The 12,899-nt window shown below is 39.9% G+C and overlaps 1 long non-coding RNA gene across 1 annotated transcript in view; it reads left to right on the forward strand.

The window, feature by feature from the left end:
* LOC142662881 (uncharacterized) overlaps window positions 1-10,177 on the forward strand; it is a 50,322-nt gene extending 40,145 nt beyond the window's left edge. The window contains exons 2-4 of the long non-coding RNA XR_012851025.1: window positions 5,557-5,613; window positions 6,138-6,194; window positions 10,025-10,177. This is a non-coding gene — a long non-coding RNA (uncharacterized LOC142662881). The remainder of the gene's footprint in view (window positions 1-5,556; window positions 5,614-6,137; window positions 6,195-10,024) is intronic.
* The last annotated feature ends 2,722 nt before the right edge of the window (window positions 10,178-12,899 follow it).

The following is a 12,899-nucleotide window of genomic DNA, read 5'->3' on the forward strand; positions in this document are numbered from 1 at the left end:
ATATACAATGACATAATAAAAATAGCCTAGGAAAAAAATTATATATATATATCACTATCTAGTTTCAATTAGTGAAACAAATATAGATGATATAGATGATTCCCTTTAAGCCTAGCATGAGGTGGTGTACTATATCTAGAAAAAACATGGCCTTAAAGTCGAAGAGAAAAGCGAAACAGAGTAAGGCCCCAAGCACACAACCATAAAATCACCCGTAATTACGGACCGTAAGTACGGTCCGGAATTCTGGACCCATTCATTTAATTTCTATAGGTAACATGGCCAGTAAAAACGGCCTGCTGTCCGCGGCCGGCCATGCCCATAATTAAGGGTCATAATTACGGGCCCGGTCGTCGCTTAAGGCCCCACGCACACAACCGTATTTTCTTCTATCCATAAATACTGTCCTTAAATAGGGATCCGTAGTCATCCGTAATTGATCTGTATATACGGATGCGTAAAAAAAAAAAAAAGATGGAGGCTGCAAATTATGTCACCAACACGCTTCTATGGCATAGTCCGTGCCGTAATTATGGACAAATATAGGACAGGTGCTATAATTGTTTCAGCACAAACACCCATCAGTAAATATACTGAAAGGTGTCTGTGGCCAATAGAAACGAATGGGTCCGTAATTACGGACTGTATTTAAAATTACAGTTGAAATATACGGTCGTGTGAATGGGGCCTTAAACAACTTTCATAAATGTCTAATCAAAAGCCTTCTCAGCATCAATGTGAAGAAGGACCAGTGGGGTTCTAGATTTGTGGCTAAATGTATAGCATCTAGGAGATGTGTGTAATCCTTAACTTTCTTAATGGCTACAAAACCTGATTGAGCCCATGGACCAGAGAAAGGATTAGTTAATTTACTGTTTTTAGCACACTGCTATAAGGGATCACAGAGTGTCAGCTATCCTGAAACATAAATTAATCTATAATGGCATAAATATCCTAAAGATTGTGGCCATCATTGATTGAAAAGTCATTAAAGTCGTATTAAGGCTTTAAACTCACTGTTGTTTTTTTTTCAATTTTAATTTAAAAAAGAAATAGTATCAATAGGATGAGATGAGTTCAAGAATGGAAACTAATGCCGCTCCATTGAATTCAATTGGAAAAAGACACTTAGACACTTTAGGCACTTTTACATGGCCGACCTGGGCCGAGTAAACGAGTGCCGATCAACGAGACAGCTTGTTGATAGCGCTCCTTTGCACCTTTCACAAAGAGCTAGTATGGGGATGAGCGCTGTTACTCCGATCGCTTGTCCCCATACATTTCTATTCTGTTGGCAGCGTGTCTCCCTGTTTACATAGGTTGATGTGCTGCCGACAACGATAATATTTTCTGTATTTAAAACGGTCGTTATCCCGATAACTGGCCAGTGTAAAAGGGTCTTTACAATTGTATGGGCGCACTGACCAGTTTACCGCAATAGGAACATAGAATGATTTACCCAAGATCAATTGTTATGTTAATTGAGGGTATGCAAAGTTCTGCAGGTGTTGTCTCAAAGCAATGTACTGCTCGTTTTACAAGGATTGAGATGAGCAGTAGAGAGGCTGCCCACCAGAAGGATAGGATGCAGCAGCTGGTACTCTGGCATGCACCCACAGCTATGACATGCCAGTGCTTTTCCATTCTCTCAGTAGAGTGTTGCATTACAGCTGTGCATGGAGTAGTCAGCATGAACTGTTATGTTATTGCGGAAAGAACATAGTGAACATGAACCATGTATAGTAAAACGGCAGCAGGTCCAGGTAGTCAGGTCAACCAGTAAGTAATAGTAGGTTTACCACCTACCTATTGGCCCCAGAGACATTTAAAGCAGAATTATTTCCACCCATTATTTCTGAATCTTAAACTGGATTATCATTTTAAAATGTTCTAAGATTATGGGGCAGATTTACTAAGACAAGGGCACACACCTTTTAATAAGGTTGTCATATTTTCTGCTGTCTGAGCGGGCGTAGATTTCGGCTATAATTTACTCCAGTTTCTGGTGTAAATTCTAGTAATTTGTCGAGCTGTGGGTAGCCCCGCCCTTACAATAAGCCACACCCACCTTTTAAAAGATTATTGGGAAAAACATAACATGGCAAAGGGTTTATGGAGTAAATATGGCGTGTGCAATAATTTGCAACTTTTTTTTCGACATAATACTGGCGTATAGCCGTTCTTAAATTCCCCCTATGTCCTTTTATGTCTTATTTTTGTAATAGTTGAAATTGTGAGACTTAGATAAAAAAATGTATGTAGTATGTAGCATATGCTAAGCACTTCCAAATGGACATCTTGCAGAACTCTACATGAATATTCTTGAAAGTAATTGTGTGCTTCTAAACAGACCTATCCTATAACTGACAATTGCAATAATAACCATTGTATTAGATTATTATTACATCTCCTCCTTATAATTCAAATACATTGAAAAGACAAAGGGGATGTTGTAATGTTTATTATGTTCTTTGGTCTTTTCAAAGGTTGCATTGCACGCATCACTCAACTAAGCAATTTACAGCAGTACTTCTCAAACTGCGAAATGGGCCTCACTGTTAGGTGCCCACCAGTAGTTGGTAAATCGTAGCTGCAAAGCAATTTTGACTGGCGTTATCATATGTGGCACCAACATCTCTCTAACTGCATCTTTCTCTTAGCAACATAATCAACTCCTCTTAATTTTAATTAATTTTGGCACTCAACATATAGTGAAGTCAAGGAACCGCTTTGTTCTGCCTGTTGAGGCCCATGACACAATACTGCATAGCTTTGTATACTATATATATGTATTTTCATAGTGAATCTATATCAGGGGTCCCAAGCACGCGGCCCACGAGCCGCATGCGGCCCCTGGGGCTGTCATCTGCGGCCCGCGGGACACAGAGCCGCTAGTATCGGCTTTGCTCCGAGACTCTGGAATTCCCTGACATCGCTGTCCACATATGAACAGCGATGTCTGGGGCTTCCCCAGAGCCGGAGTCCCGGGCAGAGCGCTAGTACAGGCTCTGCTCCGGGACTCTGTGGAATTCCCTGACATCGCTGTCAACATATGGACAGTATGTCAGGGTCTTCCCCAGAGCGGAGTCCCGTGCAGAGCGCCAGTATCGTCTCTGCTCCGGGACTCTGTGGAATTCCCTGACATCGCTGTCAACATATGGACAGTGTGTCAGGGACTTCCCCAGAGCGGAGTCCCGTGCAGAGCACAAGTATAGGCTCTGCTCCGGGACTCTGTGGAATTCCCTGACATCGCTGTCCATATATGGACAGTGTGTCAGGGTCTTCCCCAGAGCGGAGTCCCGGGCAGAGCGCTAGTATAGGCTCTGCTCTGGGACTCCAGCTCTGGGGTTGCCCCTGACATCTCTGTCCATATATGGACAGTGATGTCAGGAGCAGAGCTGGAATCCCAGGCAGAGTGCTAGAAGCGGCTCTGCTCCGGGACTCCAGCTCTGAGCAAGCCCCTGAGATCACTGTGGTAGCATCTGCGGAAGGCACTGTGGCAACATCTGCGAAGGGCACTGTGGCAGCATCTGCGGAGGGCACTGTGGCAGCATCTGCGGAGGGCACTGTGGCAGCATCTACGGAGGGCACTGTGGCAGCATCTACGGAGGGCACTGTGGCAGCATCTACGGAGGGCACTGTGGCAGCATCTACAGAGGGCAGTGTGGCAGCATCTACAGAGGGCACTGTGGCAGCATCTACAGAAGGCACTGTGGCAGCATCTACAGAGGGCACTGTGGCAGCATCTACAGAGGGCACTGTGGCAGCATCTACAGAGGGCACTGTGGCATTATCTAGGGGTGTGTTGTATTATCTACTGAGGGTACTGTGGCATTATCTACAGAGGGCACTGTGGTAGCATCTACAGAGGGCACTGTGGCAGCATCTACAGAGGGCACTGTGGCCTTATCTAGGGGTGTGTTGCATTATCTACAGAGGGCACTGTGGCAGCATCTACAGAGGGCACTGTGGCAGCATCTACAGAGGGCACTGTGGCAGCATCTACAGAGGACACTGTGGCAGCATCTACAGAGGACACTGTGGCAGCATCTACAGAGGACACTGTGGCAGCATCTACAGAGGACTCTGTGGCAGCATCTACAGAGGGCACTGCGGCAGCATCTACACGGCACTGCGGCAGCATCTACAGACGGCACTGTGGCAGCATCTACAGACGGCACAACGGCAGCATCCACAGAGGGCACAGTGGCAGCATCCACAGAGGGCACAGCGGCAGCATCCACAGAAGGCACAGCGGCAGCATCCACAGAGGGCATAACGGCAGCATCCACAGAGGGCACAGCGGCAGCATCCACAGAGGGCACTGCGGCAGCATCCACCGAGGGCACTGAGGCAGCATCCAGCGAGGGCACTGTGGCAGCATCCACCGAGGGCACTGTGGCACTATCTAAAAAAGGGGCTGTCCAATCTTGACATGTGTGCGAACTGAGCCGCCGGACTGCATTTAGCGACACTTAAACTGGAAAGCTGGATTTTTGAAATAAGCACGTGGAGAAATATCTCAAATTTTAAACCTAGCGGTATTATTATAGTAATGTAGTATTATTATTATAGTAATATAGTGTTATAGTAGTTCAAATAACTAATTGATTACCAATAATTTTGTATTGTATCAAATTTGAAAGTAATGCGGCCCGTCAACTTCCCATTTTTTCTATATGCGGCCCACTTACCTGGCCGAGTTTGAGACCCCTGATCTATATCCATCTATACGTGTTGCTATGATTTGTTGTTTAACAGCTCCTTCAAACAACTGAAAGGCGTAACTATGCCCTACAGCTCTGTATCTACTACTCATGTTCTCTTTGTAATAATTTATTATTTCAGAAATGACTCATTGTGTTACTTTGCAAGGATCATACCAATAACTATATTAGCATTGCTGGAATAAAGGAAGATGTTTGCTAATGAGATGCACCCTGCCCCAAGTTAAGCAAACAAGTTTGACTAAGAAAAGAGCTTTCCTATTGGCCTCCATGACTATCAATAATTTAAAAAAAAACAAAAAGAAAAACATCAAAAATACATGACAGAGTTGGGTATAAAAGGTGCACAGCAAGTAACACAACATATATTCACCTCAGCTAAAGAAGAACAGTCATGTCTGGAGTTAAGGGTGGTCATGGTGGTGGAGGAGGAGGTCATGGACATCATGGTGGTGGTGGCAAGGTTGACAAATGCCAAGACCGTAAGTACAGTAGAAAACCTATTGGTAATTTTTTTTTCAATATTCACATCTTTGGAAAAGATCATGATTCATCACAAAAATTTATATTTAGTCAAGAGTTGTGGATTATCTTTTGCCTTATCCCACTACAATGTAACTTTTAATATAGAGAATGTTCTAGTGTGTAATACATTTGCACCATGCTTTCTTGGAAAAGGTAATATTTATATTGCCTCATTTATATAAACTTGGAATATATCCAGCATGAAGTCAATGATAAAAGTTTCCACATTCTATCTGATGCAAATTGATAAAATTAGCATAGAAACATGTCTTTGTAAACCTACTAAATATCTCCCAAATTCCAGCTTGCGTACAAGTTGACCCATGCCAAACTGTCACCCCTGCTCCTGTGCAATGCAAAGGTAAGAAGCATTTAAATCAATACTCTATCTTAATATTTTTGTCTTTTCACCCCTTCGGGACATAGTCTAGTTTGTGCTTTAGGACGCAGGGTTTTTTCTGTTTTTTTCTGTTTTTCCATCTCTTTATCCCGAAAAGCTTTTTTTTTTCTTATCGAGCTGTATAAGGGCTTATTTTTTGTGGCACAAGTTGTATTTCCAATGGCAACGTTTTGTGGTACAGATAATGTATTGTATAACTTTTAGACGTTTTGTCTTTTGTTGGGGTGGAAAAAAAATCAGCAATTCTTGGGTTTTAAATTTTACGGCGTTCACCGTGCGGTATAAATGATATAATAGATGACAGGATTCTGCGGGTTGATTATGGCGACAGAAATTTACTGTGTATGATTGTATTACTTTTGCACAATAAATAAACTGTAAAGAAAGTATATTAATAGTTTACACATTCTGATGCTAATTAATCAAATTAGCATATAAATATATGTTTATAAACATACTAATTATACTCATCTCTCAAATTCCAGCTACTGAAATAATTGACCCATGCCAAAAGGTCACCCCTGCTCCTGTGCAATGTAAAGGTGAGATACATATAATAGATATTTTAACTCTTTTGTCCTTTAACCCCCTCAGGACACAGCCTAGTTTTGGCTTTAGGACGCAGTGATTTTTTCCGTTTTTTTAATTTCTGTATTCCCAAAGGGCTTAACCTTTTTTTTTTTTTCCATTGAGCTTTATAAGGGACTATTTTTTTGCGGTTCAAGTTGTATTTCTAATGGTAACATTTTGGAGTATACATAAAGTATTGTATAACTCTTTGAGTTTTTTTCTTTTGCTGGGTGGAAAAAAACTAACATTTTTAATTTTCCATCAATGGAGCTTCATGAAAGCTTGTTCTTTATGGTACATCTTGTAGTTTTCACTAGAACCATCATACAACTTTTTAATCCCTTTCATTCTGTTTTTTGGTAGGCAAGAACAACAAAAAAACAAACGCTATTTTAGCATTGTTTTTTAAGGTTGTTTTTTTGATGGTTCACCGTGCGGGATAAATTATATGTTAACTTTATTGTATGGGTCATTATAGACGTGACAATACCAATTCTGTATCATTTGTTGTTGTTTCTTTAATAAAAAGTACTTTGTAAGGGGAAAAGTAAATTTTTTTTCTTTTAACTGGGATTTATTTTTTCCGAAAAACTTTTTGAATTTTAGTTTTTAGTTCCTCTATTGTACTTGCAAATGTGATCCTCTGATTGCTTCTATAACACATACCAATACTTCTGTATTGAAATGTATTATATTTGACAGTGTTACTCTGACAGGCAGCCTATCATGTCCGGCCTCTGTCTAACCACTTAGATGCCATGGTTCGCATTGACCACAGCATCTAAAAGGTTAAACGACAAGGATCAGAGTTATGTCCATTTCCAGCCATTAGAGCTGGGTGTCGACTCTATAATACAGCTGGCAACCGCAAGTGATGGTGCAGGCCCAGCTCCTGTGCCCATGCAGTCAGTGTGACAATTTATTACTTAAATTTGTGCGGTACTGTATAGTTCACAGCCAACATAAGAGTATGTCACAGAATGGGAAGGGGTTAAATACAATTAGTTGTAGTGGTTTTTTTCTCCAGGCAGGCCCTTTGAGAAAATATATCAGTCAAATACTTAAAGGAACACTAGAGGCAAAATTGATAGTGCAGGACCTGAAGAAGTAGTGCATGACACAGGAATTCAAACAACAACCAAAAAATTAGTCGTGTACCACCAATTCATGCCCTGCGCTTGGCATAACACAATGGGGCGAATTTACTAATGATGTGCCCGTGCCTAGAATGTGTCGAAAAATGCACCATAATTTGGCGCATTTTGGTGCATTTAATTTTAGAACAGATGTTATCACCTCTGGAGACACTTTAAAAAAAAATCACAAAAGGGATGGGACGTTCCAGAAAAGGGGCAGGGCTTAAATGCGTCAAATTGTGCCAACATGGGCCAAAGATCTGGCACAAAATTCTGTTGCAAATGAAGCCAAATCAAAGGTGGTATAAGGAGGAGAAAAGTCTCAAGCTGGATGCACCAGATTTATCATACAGCATGCACCACTGTGAGAAATTATAAATCTGGTGAATCTTCCGACTGCCTGGTCTAAGTTTACACTGTCTAAAACTTAAAAGCTTAGTAAATCTTCCCCAATGTATTAGTGCAAAGGGGCCTGCTCGCTATTGATAAAGGAGACTTGTTTAGTTCCTAGTTTGTTACCTCTGTTTTCTATACAGCCCGCTTACTTTGTATTATTTACAATGTACACGCACTCTCGTCCTTCACACATCATTGGAGTAACATACAACTCTCGCAGATGCAGATACATATATATATATATATATATATATATAATAGAAACTTTATTAATAACATAGAAGTGACAAAGCAATATATATGTCATCAATATACATTACATAGAGAACACAACCACACACTGCCGCCTTCTTCTCCTGCCTTCCCTGGGTACTAGACACATGTAGCTATTAATGTGTGTGTGTGTGTGTGTGTGTGTGTGTGTGTGTGTGTGTGTGTGTAGATATATAGATGATAGATAGATGATAGATAGATAGATAGATAGATAGATAGATAGATAGATAGATAGATAGATAGATAGATAGATAGATAGATAGATAGATAGATAGATAGATAGATAGATAGATAGATAGATAGATAGAGATAGATAGATAGATAGATAGATAGATAGATAGATAGATAGATAGATAGATAGATAGATAGCTTTACATACATATATATACACATATATATATATATATATATATACATACATATATATATACATATATATACACATATATACATACATATATATATACATATATATATATATATATATATATATATATATATATATACATATATATATATATATATATATATATATATATATATACATACATATACGCACACTGATCCAAACACTGCACGGTCTCCTAGTACTACTACACTTATAATCGATGTCACACCTATACATGTACATATAGAGACTCATGCATAAATAGCATATATATAATCTGTTTATCTATAATACACATAAGAGATTCCTAGCATATCTATATGCACACATACAAAGTCTGCTGTAATAGTATTGTACTTATATTTATATACATACACAGAAAGCTCACATATAATATACTTTAGTCTGTTCGTGATGTAAGTGCTGTTCATCCAGAGGTAGCAGAAATAGAGAGAGAGCTCAGAGCTTTGCATGGCCTAAATGTTCCTCTCTCTCAGATGTCTCTTCACATTCCATGGACTCCATGCTAAGACCACCTAAATACCTTCCAATATATATGTACAGTGTAAGTAAATCTATTACCAGTATGCCCAACTGCCTCCACATCCAGTTTACAATGCCTCCTTCCTGTACTGAGGACCCTTGTAATGTCAATAAGGCCATAGAAACTATGACCAAATGACCTCTGGGAATACGGACATCTCAGTGGGTGAACATCACTGAATAATATCAGTATATACACATACTATCTCCGTTTACCAGTTATGTTTTATATGGTCATAAGACAGGGTGTCTGGATGGGAACAATATTCTCCTTTAACAATTAGTTAAATGTAATTTATTATAATGAGTGCTAAAGCGGGAAAAAAATTCCAAAAATAGTGCAAATAAACTATTAAAAATTGATAAATGCAAGCACTTAAATGTAATATATCACTTTTTTTTTTACTAATTAAAACCAGATACTAAAACCTATTTTATTTTCTGACGTGTTTTTAGTTTTCTAATTGTTAGGTTTTTTTTTGTGTATGTGATTATGGGGCGACCATCTTACCTGAGCTGCTTGTCTTTTCAGTTAACAGTATTCAGAGAAATGCTTTACAGAAGTCACATGGACCATGGGAAATAATAGTCTTGAGATGACCCATTGATTTCTATGGGAGAGTTTTCTAGGTGTGACCTGTGCAGAGGTCATTGTGCAGGAAAGGATAGGAGGGGAGCTGTGTCCATTGCCTATTGTCAATGGTTCATCCTGTGAAATGTATATAGTGGTGTTACCTTTCATTGTAATCCTGCCTGTGATGATAATGAGATGTCTGCTGAGAAGTGATCTCTACAGAACAGGAAGTGTCCGCTATTGTGAGGCTTAGTGTCTAGCATGAAAACTGCAAGACTTTAAGATGATTTTTTTAAAATATATATAATGACCAAAAAAATAATAATGTATGTTTAACATTAAAACTTGTTTTAAACAATAGGTAATTTAAGGATTATGCATTCCATTAAACATCAGCATTTTACATATGATTATGCCATGAGGGGGAGAGAGTGAGAGTGGTGACACATTGCCTCACATTTTTATAACAATGTTTTTTTCAATTTATTTTAGAAATAGTCGATCCCTGCCAAGACAAACATACAGGAGGCAGTGGAGGTCATGGTGGTGGTAGCGGAGGCCATGGAGCTCAAATCAGTCATGGTGGAGGTGGAACCAAGAAATAAACACCACTAAAAATACACATTAATAAAACCTGAGCCTAAATGTGAGCTTGAAATATTAAAAAAAATCATTGTAAATTAAAGGCGTTATAGATGTGTATTTACAATTGACATTAAATTTCTCTTATCTGTATTGCTTATAATCAAATTAAAGCATATATGGTTTAACATTTGTGGAATTTTCCTTTAATTTCACATGGGTATGTGCCACAAACAGCATATGGTTCAACTTTTTTTTTGTTTAAGGTTTATGCTAATTACGGACTGTCTCACTTTTGTGAAAACGGGTGTAGGGCTTTGATTTGGATTTGGGTTTGGATCATTAGTACAATGCCTGCTACACTATGACACCTTTAATGGAGTATTCCATACATTCATTTCAATTAATCTCTAGTGTTACAATCAACATTTTTCTAATGCACATTGCAGTAATGGTAATTTATGTACCCAACTGAGCTGAAGACATAAACAATGGATGTCACCTTGCACTTTGGCCGCCTGTGTGTTTCTCACCCTTCTACTACCTGGTATAGCCTCAGTGCAATCATGTTGGGCACAAGGTGGCGTACCCTACACAGGCCTACATGGCTCATTAAAACTATAGCAAACTGCTATGGGCAAGCAAACATTAAAAGTGCTACACAGTATCAGATAACATCAAATAGAAAATATTACCTGGGGGCGTGGCCAGCGCAGCAACCTTAGCGGACGCACATAGCTGGAGCGCCAACTCCATTTGTTATATCCGCTGGCATCTATTTTATTGAAGGCTCATCCATCCTTCAAGAGACTATTGCCGACCAGTCCGTGTAGTGGCGAGCATTTTGAGGGGCTTTTTGACTGTGAGACGATTGTGCCGCCAATGCAGCCTAGCTGCCTCGTGGAAGCCACAGCCTAAATTTACATAGCCCATGTGCCGGTATCTGGACGCAGACGGCCCATTGCTGCACACGTACCCTGTGCCCATCCAAACACACGGCCTGCCTCAGCGGCATCACACCGTCCTGGAATTACAGCGGAGGACTTAGCCGGTGACCTGGTGGTTACCCTGCTGCCATGGTCTATATGCCCTGCTGAGGTCATGGCCTAGATTTTAATTCTCCGCTGGAAGCAAGTGGGTGAAAATGGCCTGCCTCTGGAAACAGGTCTGGAATTTTGCGTCTGTACTTAAGCTGCATCGTCAAGGTACTAGAAATGTACAATTTCCTATACTGTAAATATATCTATTGCCTTTGGAGAAGACATTTCAGTCACAGAGAGACAATAGAGCATAATTATATTTTACACAAAAGGAAGTTTATTATACCTTCACATAGGACCAGACTAATGATGTGTATCTAATCTTCAGGCAAACAATGCCAGGGTCGTTAATGCAAAGGCACTAATACGCTCCACTGAAGATTGAGTGATAACTTCATTATGATGTATTAATAAGTATGTTAGCAGAGTAGAAACACTACTAGAAGCACAGCCTGCATTAAACTTCCATATGGTCAAGATAGGCAAATACGGGGGCACGAGCTCAGGACCAAGTAAATCTCATAACTCTACACTCTCGCAAGGAGATTTAAACAAATTTATGACTAAGCACCATCCAGTTGATGCAAACATGCCACCAACTGCTCAGAAAAGCAACCAAAATAGCTTATCTGCTTTATAATATGAGATGGATGATGAACCTGAGAATGTAGTACACAATTCTGACCTCCCGCTCTCGAGGTCGTTTATCTCACAAGCCCTGTCAAAGGGACTTCACCCAGTTTCTGGATGAACTGGCGGACATTAAACGTGAAATACTAGAGTAGAGTCGCTTGAAAATACCCAATCTGACATTAGGTCCTATACTAGAGCAGCTTCTGAAAACATCTCACTGTCATCAACATTTGAATCGACTATACGATTATATTGAAGATCGAGGCAACACAGGAAAAAGGAATAACATAAGAATAAGAGGAGTACCAGAATCTGTAGCTGCAGAAGCTTCTACCAAAGTGGTTAGAGGGATATGTCAGAATTTAATGGGTGCATCATTTGAAGAACCACTGGTAATTGAACGGGCACATAGGGCTTTGTGTCCTGCCCCAAAACCATCTGAACCACCCAGAGATATTATATGCAGGTTTATGAACCTTCAAAAAAAATAGAACAGATTATGAAAAAAGTCAGAGAAACAGATATTATCACGTATGAGGGAATGACAGTCTCTCTTTTTCAAGACTTGGCCCCTGCCTTTCTAACCAAACGTAAAGCGTTGAAACCCTTGGCTATTTCCACTTGGCATCCTTATATCATCTGCAGGCCAAAAGCTGGTGGTCAAGTCCCCTGCAGACCTAGCAGAGGTAAACCACACGCTCAACATTCCAGATCTCCGTATTACTAACTGGGCAGCAATGAGTGATATTCCATCTCTACCAGAGATAGTTTCTCTCACACCTCGGGAAATGGCAGGTCCTAGCAAGATCTCGAAAGGCAAGAGAAAATCTGGATGACTGATCTCAGATTCACAGTCTCTATTGTTACACAGATTCAAGACTGAAAAAGAGCTCTCGTATTGTCAAATGATAAGGAATCGTCCGATCTATTTCTAGCATTTAACTTAAATAACAGAGACTGCAGTTACTTTGAAGCTAGGAGATCCAATGACTGTTTAATTGTTTCGTTGTAATGAATCTTGTAGTTTTATTGGTTACATAGTTACATAGCTAGTACGGTTGAAAAAATACATAAGTTCATCAAGTTCAATCAAGGGATGGCACAAAAATTCT

Source organism: Rhinoderma darwinii, chromosome 11 (genome assembly GCF_050947455.1).
Source record: "Rhinoderma darwinii isolate aRhiDar2 chromosome 11, aRhiDar2.hap1, whole genome shotgun sequence".
In the NCBI taxonomy this organism is placed as follows: Eukaryota; Metazoa; Chordata; class Amphibia; order Anura; family Rhinodermatidae; genus Rhinoderma; species Rhinoderma darwinii.